Consider the following 16,109-nt stretch of genomic DNA (forward strand, 5'->3'; position numbering starts at 1 on the left):
ACCAGCAGAAGCGGGCTGATTAAACCGAGCACCACAAACCACTTTTGCTGTGTTATACATAAGAGCTGCTTTAACTGGACTCAGCTGATGTATCTTATTTCATTAGGCTAATTCACACGTTGGGGATGGGGGTAGGCCAAGGAAAAGAGGAGACTTGCAATTGCGCTCTCACTCTTAATTAAAAAAGGGAGAAGTTATATTTTTTCCACCTCTTTAGAGCAAGAAATATTTGCAGTAGCCATGAAATGAAGGTTCCCAGTGCAGTTCTTGAAATGCTGCTGGACCTGTCAGAGCAGAGATAATTCCTGATTGCTTGGAGACAAGCATAGTATGAGTTGGTGGTACATCTGCATGTAAAGAAGGGTTTATCCATGATTATCCATGTGCTAGTCAGGCCCTTCAGGATTTTGCGATTTGCAAAAAAATAACGAAATTAGGACTTTTGGAAAAAATGCAGTGATTTTTTCAAAAGCCCTACAACATCTTAATTAAACAATTTCTTTAAATCTCCTTCTATTGGCACTGGGTCAGTAAAAAGAAGGCTAGGGAGGAGAGAGGGGTTTTGCTACTTTCTCTTCCCCCATAACAAAGCAGAATAAAAGACTGCAGGAGACTGGGACTTAACAGGTATGTTAATGTCCTCGCCTCCTTTGGCAGTCTTTGGCCCCTACACCCACCACTGTGGCACTTAGCTGTGCTCATCGCCACCCCTAGATCACTGCTGCCCCCACCCACACTCCGGAGCGCTCATCATGCTCAATGACTCGGATTTAGATTTCGGCCGACAGATTACTTCATCACAACGGTGATGGATACCCCATCCGCTAAAATATAAATCAGATTATTTCCTATGGGATTTATATTTTAGCGAGTGGAATATCCGTCACCATTGTGACGGAGTAACCTGTCCACCTAAGTCTGAATGAGACCCTTAGTGTGAAATACATGGTGCTGAAGGGGAGCTGGTACTTTAGTCCCCTCTCCCACATCACACCTCGCACAGCATGACGGGAGGGTGATCACAGAGAGTGTACAACTTTAGCATTCAAATCTTCGCTCTTTCTGACACTAAATATGTGTCTTTCCTGCTCTGTGCAGTGAATCCCTAATCTGTAAATTTACTGTCTGCATAACATGATTGAAAGCCCTGCTGCATGAGTGTAAAATCTATACTGCTCCGCTACTGTAAATGCTGCCTTAGACGGTTCCGAGCTGTGTATTATTATGTTTCCAGCTTGCTCCTTCCAAGGAGATTCCTCGTTATTACATAAGATGTAGGAATCTATTGGCAAGGAGAAAAAATACATGTAGAAACTGGGATTGCTTCTATTGTTAATAATAGGCCACGCACATTTCTAGTTTTGAACTACCTGTTTCACTATTGGCTTTTTAGACATTTTTGGGGAAATTGTGCTGTCAACATTTTCTTCAAATTAGGACCGGTGGAACTGCAAGTTCTCGTGAGGGACGTGCTTAGTTGTCCATCCTTTAATTTAAATATTTCATGAAGGCCTGTGTTCTTTAAAAGATTAATATTATCAAATTATTTTTCTATATTATATGGTTTGGGGTTTAGGATGGCATTTGGTTTGTAGTTAAACACCATTTCGGGTTTTAAACTACTTCTTTTCAAGTGAGGCTGGCTATGCTGATTTGAGGAATCGCGAACGAACTGGCAGACAGTTATACTAGGAAGTCTAATGTTGAGGGGTCTTTTAGAGTTTGACAGATCAGGTCAACAACCAACTTATGTCCAGGAAAGCGGAGATTTATAAGTAAGGCGAGCAGTCCTCGCCAGGTAAGAGGGTATTTTAGCCTCCCGAACCTGGCAGGCCAACGCTTCACTCGCCAAGGGCTATAAAAAGTTTTAATTCCGCTTTTGGGGCTGTATTAGTTTGTTGTTGGGAGAATTGCTTATGTGATTGGTGTTCTTTTTGGACTAGGGACAGTGTCTGGGCTTTCCGTCCTGATGTTTTCTAATTTGTAGTTCGAAAGTGTTGTGATATAATAAGTCAGACAGACTATACAGTTCCTGCCTATTTTCTGAAGAATATGTGGGCATCACAATGGGCTAAGCAGGGCGATTGTAGTGGTGAGGCTCTGGGAGACACTGCTTTACCCAGTCAGAGAGCTGTTAGTAGCATTTTCCTAACTTCACTGAAATCTAAACAGGTGTGAGTGGAAATGGGATGAAGAAGTGAATGATGAATATGCGGTTTGAGAGCAGATTGCAAGGGCAGTGATGGGGCTGATCCAGTGTGTTGTTTTGTACAGAGAGGCAGATGCAGCCCATCATGGCACAATGTTAGCTGATAGAGACTTCTAGCTGCAGATTCCTTATCTTAGAATCTCCTGGCGTCAGCTAGGAATCTGGAATTTTTTGCTGAGCTGTACCCTGCGCACGCCATTGGGTGGCGTCGTTTGGATCCTCTTGGCGTCGTCGGCATAAGTGGAGCTGCCTGTGACATCACGGTCCCCTACAATGGCACCAACCCAGAACGCGTATGTCATTTCTTTTCCTTCCGTACCAGTTAAGCTCAGGTCTGGATTCACGCTACCCTTTGCCTTTTTTGGCAGGCCTTTTTTCGATCTTTTTGTCAACGCTTTTTCGAGTCTGTGCAAGGATGACATTGAGGAAGACGGGGTTCAAGCTGTGTGGTGCATGCCATCACGCCATGTCGGTGATGGACCCCAATCAGGTATGTCTCTGGTGTGATGCTGATTCCGACTTCGACGGCGCCAACAGGGGCCAGATCAGTGCCTGAGGCTTATTTTCATCAACCAGGTACAGGTGAGGAATCGGAGGGGTCCCGTTACCCTTTAGAATAAGGTTTGGAGCATATGGACTGGTCTGAGGAACTAGGGGAAACCAGTGGACGGGATACTTCTCCAGATACTGGTATGTTCTCACTACCTGCTGTGGCTATGGAGGAGGGAGCTTCATATGGTATGGTGGCGCATAGGACAGCTGAGGTCCCGGACCTAGACTTGCCTACGGTGCCAGTCAGGATTAACCTCCTAACTGAGGTGCTTCAGCTGAGGTTTCCAGATCAGAACCAATGTTACCCTTTAGCGAAGCCCTCACTGATGGCCTGCTGGGGACATGGTCCAAACCCAGCACAGGAGCTCCTGTAAATAGGATAATATGCCACCGACATAGACCAGCTCCTAATGATCCTAGTTTCCTCACTCAACACCCCACCCCGGAGAGCTTGGTGGTCCAGGCTTCCACTTCCCATGGTGCCTTCCCTTCCGCTCCCCTGGATAGGGAATCCCAGAGGCTGGATCAGCTTGGAAAGAAACTGTTTTCTTCCTCCATCATGGCATTGACGTCTGTAAACACCCCATGCCTATTGGGCAGTTTTCCCCATAATTTATGGGATACGCTGGCACAGGTGCTGCCCCAGGTCCCGGAGATCGTGCGGGACACTCTCTCACAAGCTGTTAAAAATGGGAGAGATGCAGCAAAGTTTGCAATACGGTGTGGTTTGGACAGGACCGACTTGCTGGGTAGGGCGATTTCTTCTACTGTGGCCCTTTGTCACCACACCTGGCTCCGTACGCCTGGCTTTTCGGGGGATGTCCAGGTAATCCTTATAGACATGCCCTTCGATGGCTCGCACCTATTTGGAGAAATGGCAGACTCGGCACTTGAGCAGTTGAAGGACTCTTGAGCTACGGCCAGATCCTTGGGCCTGTCGGCACCCACTCACCAGCAGTCTGCCTTTCGCCCCTTTCTAGGCTTTGGAAGGGGTGTGGTACCAAGCCACCCACAAAGCAGTCACCATCCTCTGTCAACTTCATATCCAGTACGAGGACGAGGTCGTTGTACATTCAGACTCAGAGGGTATAGCCAGAGGTCGGCCACCACACAGCCCCCACCTCCACAGCGCCCAAGTCCTCCTAGTATGATTCTGCAAGACCACTCGCGTCCAGTTGGGAGAAGGATTCAATTTCATCTCCCTCTCTGGCGGTCCATAACATCGGACAAATGGGTCTTGCAGATCATGCAGAAGGACTATTCCCTCCCCTTCCAGTCTTTCCCTCCCCTTATGCCTTCATTAAAGAACGGCTGATGGAGGCGTATTTAGTTTTGCTCCGAAAGGAAGTTGCAGCTCTCTTGGCCAAGGGAGCCACAGAAAGGGTCCCAATGTCAGAAGTAGGCAGTGTTTGTTTATCCTGCTACTTTCTGATTCCCAAAAAGAACAAGGGCCTTCATCCCATTTTCGATTTACGGGAGAAAGAGAAATTCAAGATGCTCACTCTTGCTCAGGTCTTATCTACCCTAGACCAAGGAGACTGGATGGTAGCGCTGGACTTGCAGGATGCGTATTTTCACATCCTCATCCTGCCTGCCCACAGGTGTTACTTGCGGTTCAAGGTGGGCCACGAGCACTTTCAGTTTACTGTGCTTCGCTTCAGTCTCACCAGTACCCCTCGGGTGTTCACCAAAGTGATGGCGGTGGTAGCACCTCATCTGCGGAGGGTAGGGATTTCAGTCTTCCCTTGCTTAGACGACTGGCTGTAGGACGCTCCGACGCCCCAGGTTCTCGTCTCCCACCTTCAGATGACCGCAATCCTCTTGCATTCGTTGGTGTTCACTATAAACGTGCCAAAGTCCCACCTGACTCCCTCTCAGAAGCTCCCTTTCATCAGAGCTATTCTTGGCACAGTGCAGTTTGGGGCTTATCCTCCTGAGCAGCAAGTCCAGGATATTCAGGTTAGGATACCGATGTTTCCACCTCTATTCTGGATTTCGGTGAGACAGACTCTGAGGCTGCTGGGCCTGATGGCCTCCTGCATCCTTTTAGTCAAACACATCAGATGGTGGTTGAGGGCTCTGCAGTGGAACCTGAAGTTCGAGTGAGCACAGCATCAGGGGAATCCCTCAGACTCGGTTCAAATCTCAGAGGGAACTGCAAAAGTCCTGCAGTGGTGGTTAGTGAACTGCGATTGGGTCAGAGGCAGACTCCTCTCCCTTCCCCAACCAGATCTCACAGAAGTGACAGATGTGTCACTTCTGGGATGGGGCGGCTATCTGAGAGAGGTGGAGATCCGAGACCTCTAGTCTCTGGCGGAATCCAGACTCCATTTCATTTAGTGGAGCTCCGGGCGATCCGACTGGCATTAAAGGCATTTTTTCCTGTTTAAATTGGAAGATGGTGCAGGTGTTCATGGACAGCACTATTGCAACAAGCAGGGTGGAGTGGGGTTGTGGACCCTTTGTCATGAGGCCCAGCATCTCTGGACATGGCTGGAACAGTATGGCATAACCCTGGTGGTTCAACACCTTTCTTTTTAACATTAGAGGTAATAGACAACAGAAAACCTATGGTTGCTGCACATTCCTATAGTGACAAGTATTGTTATAGGTGCTCATACATTCAAAACATGTCTGTTGTCACACATGTGTGTCGGGACAGGAACACATGTACCCGCAAGTAAACTCTGCGAAAAAATGCGAACGGAGCACACACAAAGAAGTATCCCTCTAATATGGAAAATTCCAATAGTCATACACATTCAAGTGTGTGATAAGTTGTCCCTAAAGTGGTATCAATACCGAGTGTGCTATTTGAAAAGTGAAGAGCTTAAAACAAAAAACTTTTAATACATAAATCATAAATTTGAGATATAACACAAATATGTTTACATAAGAAATTGTTAATAAAGAATTAACATTCATCAAAACATTACACAGATATAGAATCTATTAATAAGTGGTTTGATCCCCTACTATAGTCATTTCAAAGTCCAAAGCAAAAGTGGTTGTAGGGGTGGAAAATATCCACTTTGAAGATAAGGAAGCGAAAAGGAATTGTCTTCATCCAGGTAGATAGAATGATTGTCCAGATTCATCCAAACTCAGCCGACACGTGTTTCGTCCCACATGGGACTTTATCAAGGCTGATAGAGACAAATATTGAGTAGACTTATTAGTGTACCTATTTATACTGCTAATGACAATAAAGACCACCCAGTAAAATAGCAATATCATGCTGTGTATTAAGTAATAGTAGCGGTGTAGATATTCTAAAATGATTAAAAGCCCGGTGATAAGAAGTATATCTTGATACCACAAATGGATGTTAATAGTACTTAGGTATGTAGAGAGCATAGAGAAGCCATAATTCTCGATATCATCACTCAGTGGAAAGAAGAGGAAGAGAAAAATATTTATGTCTACAACAATAAAAGTGAGAAAAAAGAGAGAAATAAAAGAGGTGTATAATCAAGATAGTGCACAGAAAACACCGATAAAAAAAAAGGCCTCATGCATATTGAAAGTATTGCTCTTAAGAAAATGAGATTCGTTATGATTATCACAAAAAGATCAAATACTGTGAATATTTGATGATTATGATTAATTAGTATAATCCCAAGTGGGTATATTAATGACTACAAAGATATATTGCATTTTAGTACCTTGCTCCTTTTAGCATAAGTTGTTTAAGGGCGAAATGTCAATCCAATGTAATTCAAAAAGTCACGAGGAATCTGTAAAAAGAAGGACCCATAACTAGCCCTTGTTTAAAGATATAATTTAGAATGAGACTAAATATTACTATGTCCTTATTTACATCCAATGTTCTTACTAACCTGTAGTAAGAAACTCCAAATTAGGCTCTATAAATCCAAAATTAGCCTGACATCCAAATATAGGGTGCCTGCGATAAACCAAAGTGGAAGGAGTTTGTTAATTTGGTCTAACCAAAAGAGAGAAATTGATTCAAAACAAACCCAAAGTATTACACCAACTTGATAGGGGATTTTATCCTCAATGCAAAGTCCCTAGTTTTACCTTGAAAAGTATTAAGGCGTCTTGAAATCGGTCCTTCCGTAACGGCTTCCAAAAGCCGAATGTCTCTAGGATTATTGCTTTAAAGCGAACATTGTAATAAAGGAAGGACTCTTCCTTCTAATGAATCGTGTGTGTAAAAGTAGTATGGGGAAAAATGGCCGCCATCTTTAAATTTCAGTACCAGCATTCACGGATGAAGCCACGCTGTCTCGGTGTTATATATAAAAGGCGGCTATGAAATCACTCGTCAGTAACAAAAAAACAGTTTGTTTATCCCACTACCAAAAGTAGACGGCAGAACGCTCATGAGCGCGCGATAACAAAAATCCCCAGCATAGAGTAAGGATCATGGGGCACGGGCAGTCGGTGGCTGAAAATAGACCAACCGACTTGAAAAACCCAAAACACTTCATTGTGTGGCAGTGAGTAAATAACCAAAAGCAAATGGGCAGTTTATATTAGAAAAGGCAATTGCCTAAAAACTTTAAAGGAGAGAAACGGACCTAGTCAGTAGTTACGAACAGTGTATGGTCACCTATTTAAAGGAACTATCAAAAATTCAATATAGTAAAAGATGGAAAGCTAGGTTGCTTTTACAAAGGTTAATGATTCCGAAATAACCGGAGCAACGATTAGGTTAAAAAATTATTGTCTTTAAGAAAAATAATTGGAAAGTTTAAGGAATTAGTGAATTTAAAGTTCAGATGTCTAATGATAAAGGTGGATAGCCTATGTGGATAAATCATAAGAACTTGTTTGAAATGCCAATTGATCAGGTCAATATATCTATTCATAATCATCAAAAGATTAGTGAATTTATGGTAGGTAATAGATTGAAAGATAAGTCTCATATCCATTATGTTATAAAAAAAGAAGAGTTATATATAAAGAAAGAATAATCCAACTAAAAATACATCGTACATATAGGCGGTCATTCTGACCCTGGCGGTCAAAGACCGCCAGGGCGGAGGACCGCGGGAGCACCGCCGACAGGCCGGCGGTGCTCCAATGGGGATTCCGACCGCGGCGGTAAAGCCGCGGTCGGACCGGCACCACTGGCGGGCTCCCGCCAGTGTACCGCCGCCCCATTGAATCCTCCACGGCGGCGCAGCGGTCCGACCGCCGGGATCCGGATGGCGGTAGGGGGGGTCGCGGGGCCCCTGGGGGCCCCTGCAGTGCCCATGCCACTGGCATGGGCATTGCAGGGGCCCCCGTAAGAGGGCCCCTACATGTATTTCACTGTCTGCTGCGCAGACAGTGAAATACGTGACGGGTGCAACTGCACCCGTCGCACAGCTTCCACTCCGCCGGCTCGATTCCGAGCCGGCTTCATCGTGGAAGCCTCTTTCCCGCGGGGCTGGCGGGCGGTCTGAAGGCGACCGCCCGCCAGCCCAGCGGGAAAGTCAGAATTACCGCCGCGGTCTTTCGACCGCGGAACGGTAACCTGACGGCGGGACTTTGGCGGGCGGCCTCCGCCGCCCGCCAAGGTCAGAATGACCGCCATAGTATGATCCTTATTCATATACAGTCAGTCCAATTGGTTAATGGCATCAATGTCAAACATATCTAGAACACTGTACAGGGCAGCTATCATACATTGTCAAAAACGTAAATAATCATAAAAAATAGTGTAATTCATGATCAATATTGATTCCCATTCGTATACTTTTTAATCTAAGTATCCATTTGGCCTCATTTCTTCTGAGTTGCAACTCCCGGTTTCCTCCTCTTGGATGTGCCTGTGTCTGACTGATGCCCATGTATTTGAAAATGGGGGTTTCTATTTCAGAATGTTCCCTGCTGACATGACATACTATAGGTGACCGAGGATCCTTATTTATCAGAGCACGTACATGTTCTTGGATCCTCTCCTTTAAGGGTCTGATCGTACTACCCACATAGATCTTTCCACATTCACACATTAGTATGTAGACTACATATTTAGTGTTACAATTTATAAACTCCTGTATTTTATAGGTTTTGCTGCCATTAAATTTAAAACTGAAAGTTTTGTGCAGCGCGAGATTGCATACATTGCATCTACTACAGCTAAAGAAGCCCTTTGGTTTGGTGGATCCAAGTAGTCAGTTTATCTCTGGATGGTGGTAAGTAGCTTTTACACACAATGTCTGGAATGGTAGTCCCTCTCTTGTGGATTATTGTAGGTTTCATCTGCAATAGTTGTTTCAGGGTCCTGTCAGTGTGTAGAATACCCAAATTTTTGCAAATAATTCTATATATCTCCTGACTATTCTGACTAAACGGAGTACAGAATGACACGGATCCTTTGATCCTATTATTGCTAATACTCTTTCTTAATAGAGAGGATCTTTGGATTTTGTTGATTTTCCTTCTGGCTTCACTTATAACTTGTGCAGAGTATCCTCTTTGCATAAATCTGTTCTCTAGTTTGTTTAATTCAGAGTCACAGATTTTACTATTACTACAATTTCTTTTCACTCGAATCATTTCACCAAAGGGAATGGCATTTTTTTGTGTAGTCGGGTGAGAACTTCCAGCATGTAGCAATGCATTATACGCAGTAGACTTCCGATATAAGTTGGAGTAGACACAGTTATTTTCCACAAATATTTCTATATCTAAAAAGTGAATCCGATCTTTACTATATTCATAAGTCATTCTGATGTTAAACTAATTTTCATTAATGTGATCTATAAATTGCATCAGCTGTGGCTCATCACCAGTCCAAATCATCAGCACATCATCAATGTACCTACCCCAAAAGAAAATATGTTCAGTCAAATTGAGGGGACCGTTGAGCCACACATGCGTTTTTTCAAAAAGGCCCATATATAAGTTAGCATATGAGGGCGAGGCAGGTTCTCTGAACACCATGGCTGGCAAACTCAGCCGTCATTGCCTAGTAGATCACAAATGGTTTCTCCACCTGGAGGTGGTGCAAGGACTCTTTCACAGTGGGGAGAGCCTTGGTTAGATCTGTTCGCCTCCGCAGAAAATGCACAATGTCAGCAGTTTTTCCCGTTGGCGATTCCAAGGCGGCAATCGCTCCGCAACGCTTTTCGTCGCAAGTGGAGTTCATGCCTCCTTTACGCCTTTCCGCCCATACCTCTTTTGCCCAGAGTTCTCAAGAAGATCAAGAATGACCAGGCCCAACTAATCCTAGTGGCTCCAGCCTGGGCACAGAGAGTCTGGTATCCCGAGCTTCTGAAAATTAGCATTGATCCTCCAATCAAGCTGCCCCTTCGGGAGGATCTTCTGTCACAGCGGCAAGGGAATGTTCTCCACCTGAACCTGTCAACTCTGCGCCTTCTTGCGTGGGGATTGAGCGGCAGCAGTTGATGGCTTTTGACCTTCCTCCCGAAGTCTGTAAAGTTATTTTGGGAGCCAGGCATCCCTCGACTAAAATGGGATACGCCTGCCGTTGGAAAGTTTTGTATATAACTGTGCAGAAAGTTCTATTGATCCTCTTTCTGCTTCTCTTTCTGATATCATTCTCTTTATACTATTCCTTGCCCAGCAGGGTTCCGCCTTGAGTACTCTCAAGGGCTCTCTTTCCACCTTATCGGCATTCCTTCAGCTGTCTGATCAGCCTTCTTTCTACATAGATTTCTCAAAGGACTTGTACATATGTTTCCCCCTATCCCCTTTGTTATGCCTCAATGGGACTTAAATCTTGTTTTCACATTTATTATGTTTGCTCCCTTTGAGCCTTTACACAACTGTCCCCTCCGGCTGCTCACCATCAAGACAGCCTTCTTAGTGGCAATAACATCTGCCAGGAGGGTGAGTGAGATGCAAGCTCTGTCATCTAAGCCACCATATCTTACTAGGTATCTAAACAAGGTGGTTTTCAGAACACGTGCCTCTTTCCTTCTCAAGGTGGAGACCCCATTTCATCTGGCTCAGAATATCACCTTGCCCAGCTTCTTTGCTTCACCACATCCCTCTAAGGAAGAGGAGCGACCTCATTGACTGGACCCAAAAAGCATTGTCGTTCTAATTTGACTGCACAAAACATTTCTGGGTGGATGACCAACTCTTTGTGGGGTATGTGGGAGTAAAAAAGGGTCAGGCAGTGCAGAACCATTTCGTTCTTGGTTGTTCTCTGCATTCAGATCTGCTACACACTGGCTAAGAAGCAGCGTCCTGAGGGCTTGAGGGCTCTACCACTGCACTAGCATGAGGTGTTCCAGTCCTGGATATCTGTCAGGCAGCAACGTGGGCTTCCGTGCACACGTTTTCAAAACACTACTGCCTGGACAATCAGGTCCAAAGAGACTAACACTTTGCCCTTTCGGTCCTACAGGACTTTCTAATGTGAGAAGGTTTATCCGCAGCCCACCGCCAAGAGGTTATTGCTTGGGTATCTATTCTAAGGTAGGGAATCTGCAGCTAGAAGTCTGTATCAGATGAACAAGTTACTTACCTTTGGTAATGCATTATCTGGTAAAGACTCTATCTAGCTGCAGATTCCTTACACCCACCCATGCCTCCCCACTCTGCGGACTCGTCTAATAGGCGTAGGGTTTATCCCTTTTTGGGCCCTAATTTTGCACAGTGGAGCTGTTGGTTCTATCCACGACTCTGTGCTTCTGGCGTGGAAGTTTGTGGGTAAAAGAACTGACGTATGCGCGCAGCGGTGGTGCCTTTATAGGTGACCGTGATGTCACAGATGGCTCCAACGACACCACGCTGATCTGAACAAAGCCACCTGTACTGCTCAGCAAAAAATTCCGGATTCCAAGCTTACGCCAGGAAATCCAAAGGTAAGGAATCTGCAGCTAGATAGAGTCGCTACTAGATAATGCGTTACAGAAGGTAAGTAACTTGTTTTTTAGGGAAATACAGGAATTGTGTTTAGCTATATTCGGAACAAATGGCATTTTCATATATAACCAGGAATCTGACGAGCTGGGTTCAGGGGAGCCCTTAAATACTGGATTTAGGGGCGTTACAGGGGCCAGAGGGCAGTAGCCAACGGCTACTGTCCCTGAGGGTGGCTACACCCTTCTTGTGTCCACTCCCTTTGTGGTGGGTGGCACAGCCCTAGCCCTATTGGTCCCTGTCCTGCAAACTAAGATGGAGGATTCTACAGGGAAGGGGTCACCTCAGATCTGGACACCTTAGGGGTGATCCTAGCTGGGGTGGTCACTCCTTTCTGCTTTCCCTAATTTTCCGGCCGGACTTGCTGCCAAAAGTGGTGCTTTGTCCAGTGGGCAACTCCACTAGCTGGGGTGCCCTGGCGCACTATATCAAGGGGGAGGTGTGAAGTACCTCCACCCAGGACGGGCTTTGTTTCTGGCCACAGAGAGCACAAAGGCTCTCACCCCATGTGGTCAGAAACTCATCTGGAAGTGGCAGGCCGGCACAGACCGGTCAGTCCTGCACTAGCAGTTTGTTTAACATACAGGGGACATCTCTAAGATGCCCTCTGGGTGCATTTTTCGCTAAATCCCACACTGGCATCAGTGTGGATGTATTGTACTGAGAAGTTAGATACCAAACTTCCCAGTATTCAGTGAAGTCATTATGGAGCTGTGGAGTTTGTAATGACAACCTCCCAGACCATATACTCAATATGGCTACACTGCACTTACAATGTCTAAGAGTGGACTTAGACACTGTAGGAGCATATTGCTCATGCAGCTATGCCCTCACTTGTGGTATAGTGCACCCTGCCTTAGGGCTGTAAGGCCTGCTAGAGGGGTGACTTACCTATGCCATAGGCAGTGTTTTGTGGGTATGGCACCCTGAGAGGGGTGCCATGTCGACTTTGCCCTTTTCTCCCAGCCATCACACACAAGCTGCAAAGGCAGTATGCATGTGCTTGATGAGGGGTCCCCTATGGTGGCATAATACATGCTGCAGCCCTTGGGGACCTTCCCTGTCCACAGGACCCTTGGTACCATGGGTACCTTTTACAAGGGACTTAACTGGGGGCCATAGGTGTGCCAATTGTGGAAACAAAGTTACAGATTTTGGGAAAGAACACAGGTGCTGGGCCTGGTTAGCAAGATCCCATCACACTCTCAATCAAAGTTGGTATCAATATTAGGCAAAAAGTGTGTGTGTGTGGGGTGGGGGGTAACAAATGTGTGGGGGGGGGAAACCAATGCCAACAAAGGCACTTTCCTACACAGCCACATCGACAATTCTGTAATTACTGATATGCTGGTGGATTTAAAAAAATAAAATGAATACAATTGCCCAGTATGTGTGTACTATAAAAAAAGGAAACTATCTTAAACTACCCTGCTTTATGAGTCAATTGATCTGAAGGCAAAGTTTCTCATGAAGAGTTTCTCCAGTATTATATCTTTAATATATTCACATGCTTGAATCTTCCCCAAAGTCATATGGGAGTCCCGCAGTAATAGTAATAAAAAGCAGTTCTAAAACATAAGCAAAGGAATCCCATTTAAAACAATAGACATTTGTAAACAACTGATGTTGTTTTAATGCATCCAAACTTCAACTAATTAGAGTAGAGACCCTGAAGCACTCATCCCCTGCAAAGCCACCATATCTCAGATTTCTTACTGCACATTGTATGTTAGGGAATCTCCCTGAGCTCTACTCAGTCACAATATTTAATCTATAAACATTTGACCTGTCAGCTCTTCAAATGACTTTCAAACTTCCAGATGACATCTGAAGTACAGTTGTGAGGAATCATTACATATTTTGAGCATTTCTGAAAGATCCAAGAAAAGGCTTTTCAGGGCTTGTAAGTCCTGTGGTAAATCAAGATTCTTCTCTAGAGACCCCCACAAGGAAGGTTAACACTTCCTTTACCCTCAGCACAAAACAAAAGAGCGCAAGTACTGTTATACTTTTTCAGCCAAGACCCTCGTGGACTGTGAGGCCAATCTTCGTCTCTGGCTTCAAAGGAGAAAGAAAGCTCAGTCTGAGTCTGAGTTTGAAAAAGGAGTACATTCTTCCTCAAAGAAGTGTAAAAGTGAAAACCCCCTACTCATCTGCCAAAGATTCAAAGAGGGCAAAATCCCAAAGCTGGGAAATCAGTGTTGAGAGGTCAAGAAGCAAGGATCAGACTGGAACCTCTCCCTCTCATGCAGTGTATCCCTTCTCACCTGCATTGGTTCCTGTCACACCTTTTAAGGAAACATGTGTGAGGAAATTCTGTCTGTCGAAGATCATCCAGTCGACAACCGCTCTGTCGATGAAGGTGGCGACAATTCAGGTATCCCCGATTCATGTTACCACAGAAGCATCGACAATGGTGACATCTAGGACAACAATGACCACTTCTTTGTCATTGACAAATACACTGACAATGACAACGCAGTTGTCGACGAGACCATAGTTGACAGCAAGGATTTCGACGACTCCGTCAATGCCATCCTCTTGTCTCCCGTCGATGAAGATTCCATCTGGGTTGAAGTCGTAGTCGACCCCATCAGTGGCACTGTTGACGACCCCTTCGACGGCAGAGAAAGATACTACTTACATTTCTGAGAAAGCATTCTAGTGCCTCTGCAACCTGACATTTGCAAGATGTAAACTTTGAGGTCAGTACTACTGCTGGAGATGCAGGAATTACGAGATGAAATTCTGTTTGCCCTGCATACAGTCCTCTCTCAACTAAACGTCTAGTGCCAGGATACAGAGGATGAGGATGCCTATCAAGGTTCTCCTACCTATCTGGAAGATGATTTCCCTTTTCTTGACTGAAGCCAGGAGTCTTCTCAGGAATGTGACACCTTCCAAGAGCATTACACTTTCAATGAGCCAGAGGAAGAGCAGCTTCAGGCGCAAGGGGCCACTATTGCAGTTCCGATCCCTCTGGTCACAGACTTGCACATGATGATAAATGGCTATTATAAAAGGTTTCTTTAGACCAATACATTGTCTCAGCAGACCCCATTGCGAACAGACGTTCCTTTAGCAGTATCTCTTCCACGAAGCCCTATCGGGCCACAACAAAAATAAAGGCCTGTGCTACCACTTGTTACCATTAGGGATACTTTAGCAGACAGCGATGGTGACCACCAGCCTGAGGAAGGCAAAATTCCCTTTGATTCTGCTGGGGAGAACCAAGAATGGGATGACTATGTGGCACCACTATCTGCATCGCCTACCCCAGCTCCAGTGGACTCGCCCCCATCTGAGATAGGTGGCTTTCATGAGTTACTGGAACTAATATCCAAGCATTTCGTTTTGCCACTCCCAGCTAAGCAAAGCAAATGTTTGCCTTATGATTTTAAGGATTCGGCTCAGTGCACTGCAGGATCTATCCATATTGTAGAATACATCTTACAAGAGGGGTGTAAATTCATGAAAGCACCAGCTTCAGTGGCTGCTGTCGTTCCTAACCTGGCCAAGATTTTTAAGGCCCCTGACAATGCATCAACATGACTTATAGGTTAGCCTCGATCTGACTCAGTAATAATGCAAGCACCCCAATGATGGGCTAAAAATCAGTCTTCTTCATGCTCTGCCACACCAGACAAAGAGGGTCACGGAATGGACAATATAGGGACGGGGTTCACAGCCATGGCAGCAACATTAACAAGAGCCTCTAATGCGCTGGCTATCTTAGGGAGATACAACCGCCAGATGTGGTCTGACGTGTTAGTGTTTCTGTAATATCTCCTGGAGGTTAAAGGGAAAGGAAAGAGGCAATGGAAATACTGCTGGAAGGAGAAAAGGCCTCTTCAAAGATCATTGATGCTGCCATGGACATCTCTTTAGTTGCCTTTTGTCAGATGGTAGGAGTGTCTGTCTTACAACGTTAGGGCTAGTTAAAAGCAACATAATTTCTGTGCAACCAAAAATCCTTGACAAGCCATTCCATGGGGAAAATCTTTGCAGAAAGCATGTGAATGAGGCTTTGCAGTCCATAAAATTGGACACTGAACCCACTTGTTCAGTGGACATGCTTCAACAGAGACGTTTTCAGCCCTTTCAGAGAGGCAGAGGCAAACAACAGTTTGCATCTAGAGTTCCTTACCAACAAGCCAGGTAGCAGCCTTACTCCCAGCAGGGTTTTCAGTTATCATATCCTTCACAGCAATCATACAAGGCTACAGCATCATCTTTCCATCCTAGGCAGCCAGCGTGTAAAAGTTCTCCGGCTGGAGGAAGGGTACAGGATATTTCTAGACTATAATGATGCTTCCCAGACACCCGTCACTTCAGTCCCACAACAACTGTTTCAAAGTTCCCGCTCTAAATTTTGCAATCATTGGAAGAACATCTGTTCCGACAAATGGGTGCTAAACGTGCTAAACGTAATCCAGCACAGTCACATCCTGGAATTTGTTCAAAAGCCTCCAAATCTTTCACCGCGCAGAACTTTGCACCA

At 45.2% G+C, this 16,109-nt stretch overlaps 1 protein-coding gene across 2 annotated transcripts in view; it reads left to right on the forward strand.

Moving 5' to 3' along the window:
• Positions 1-16,109, forward strand: part of ADGB (androglobin) — an 871,677-nt gene that overhangs the window by 550,170 nt on the left and 305,398 nt on the right. The window lies entirely within an intron of this gene.

Source organism: Pleurodeles waltl, chromosome 5 (genome assembly GCF_031143425.1).
Source record: "Pleurodeles waltl isolate 20211129_DDA chromosome 5, aPleWal1.hap1.20221129, whole genome shotgun sequence".
In the NCBI taxonomy this organism is placed as follows: domain Eukaryota; kingdom Metazoa; phylum Chordata; class Amphibia; order Caudata; family Salamandridae; genus Pleurodeles; species Pleurodeles waltl.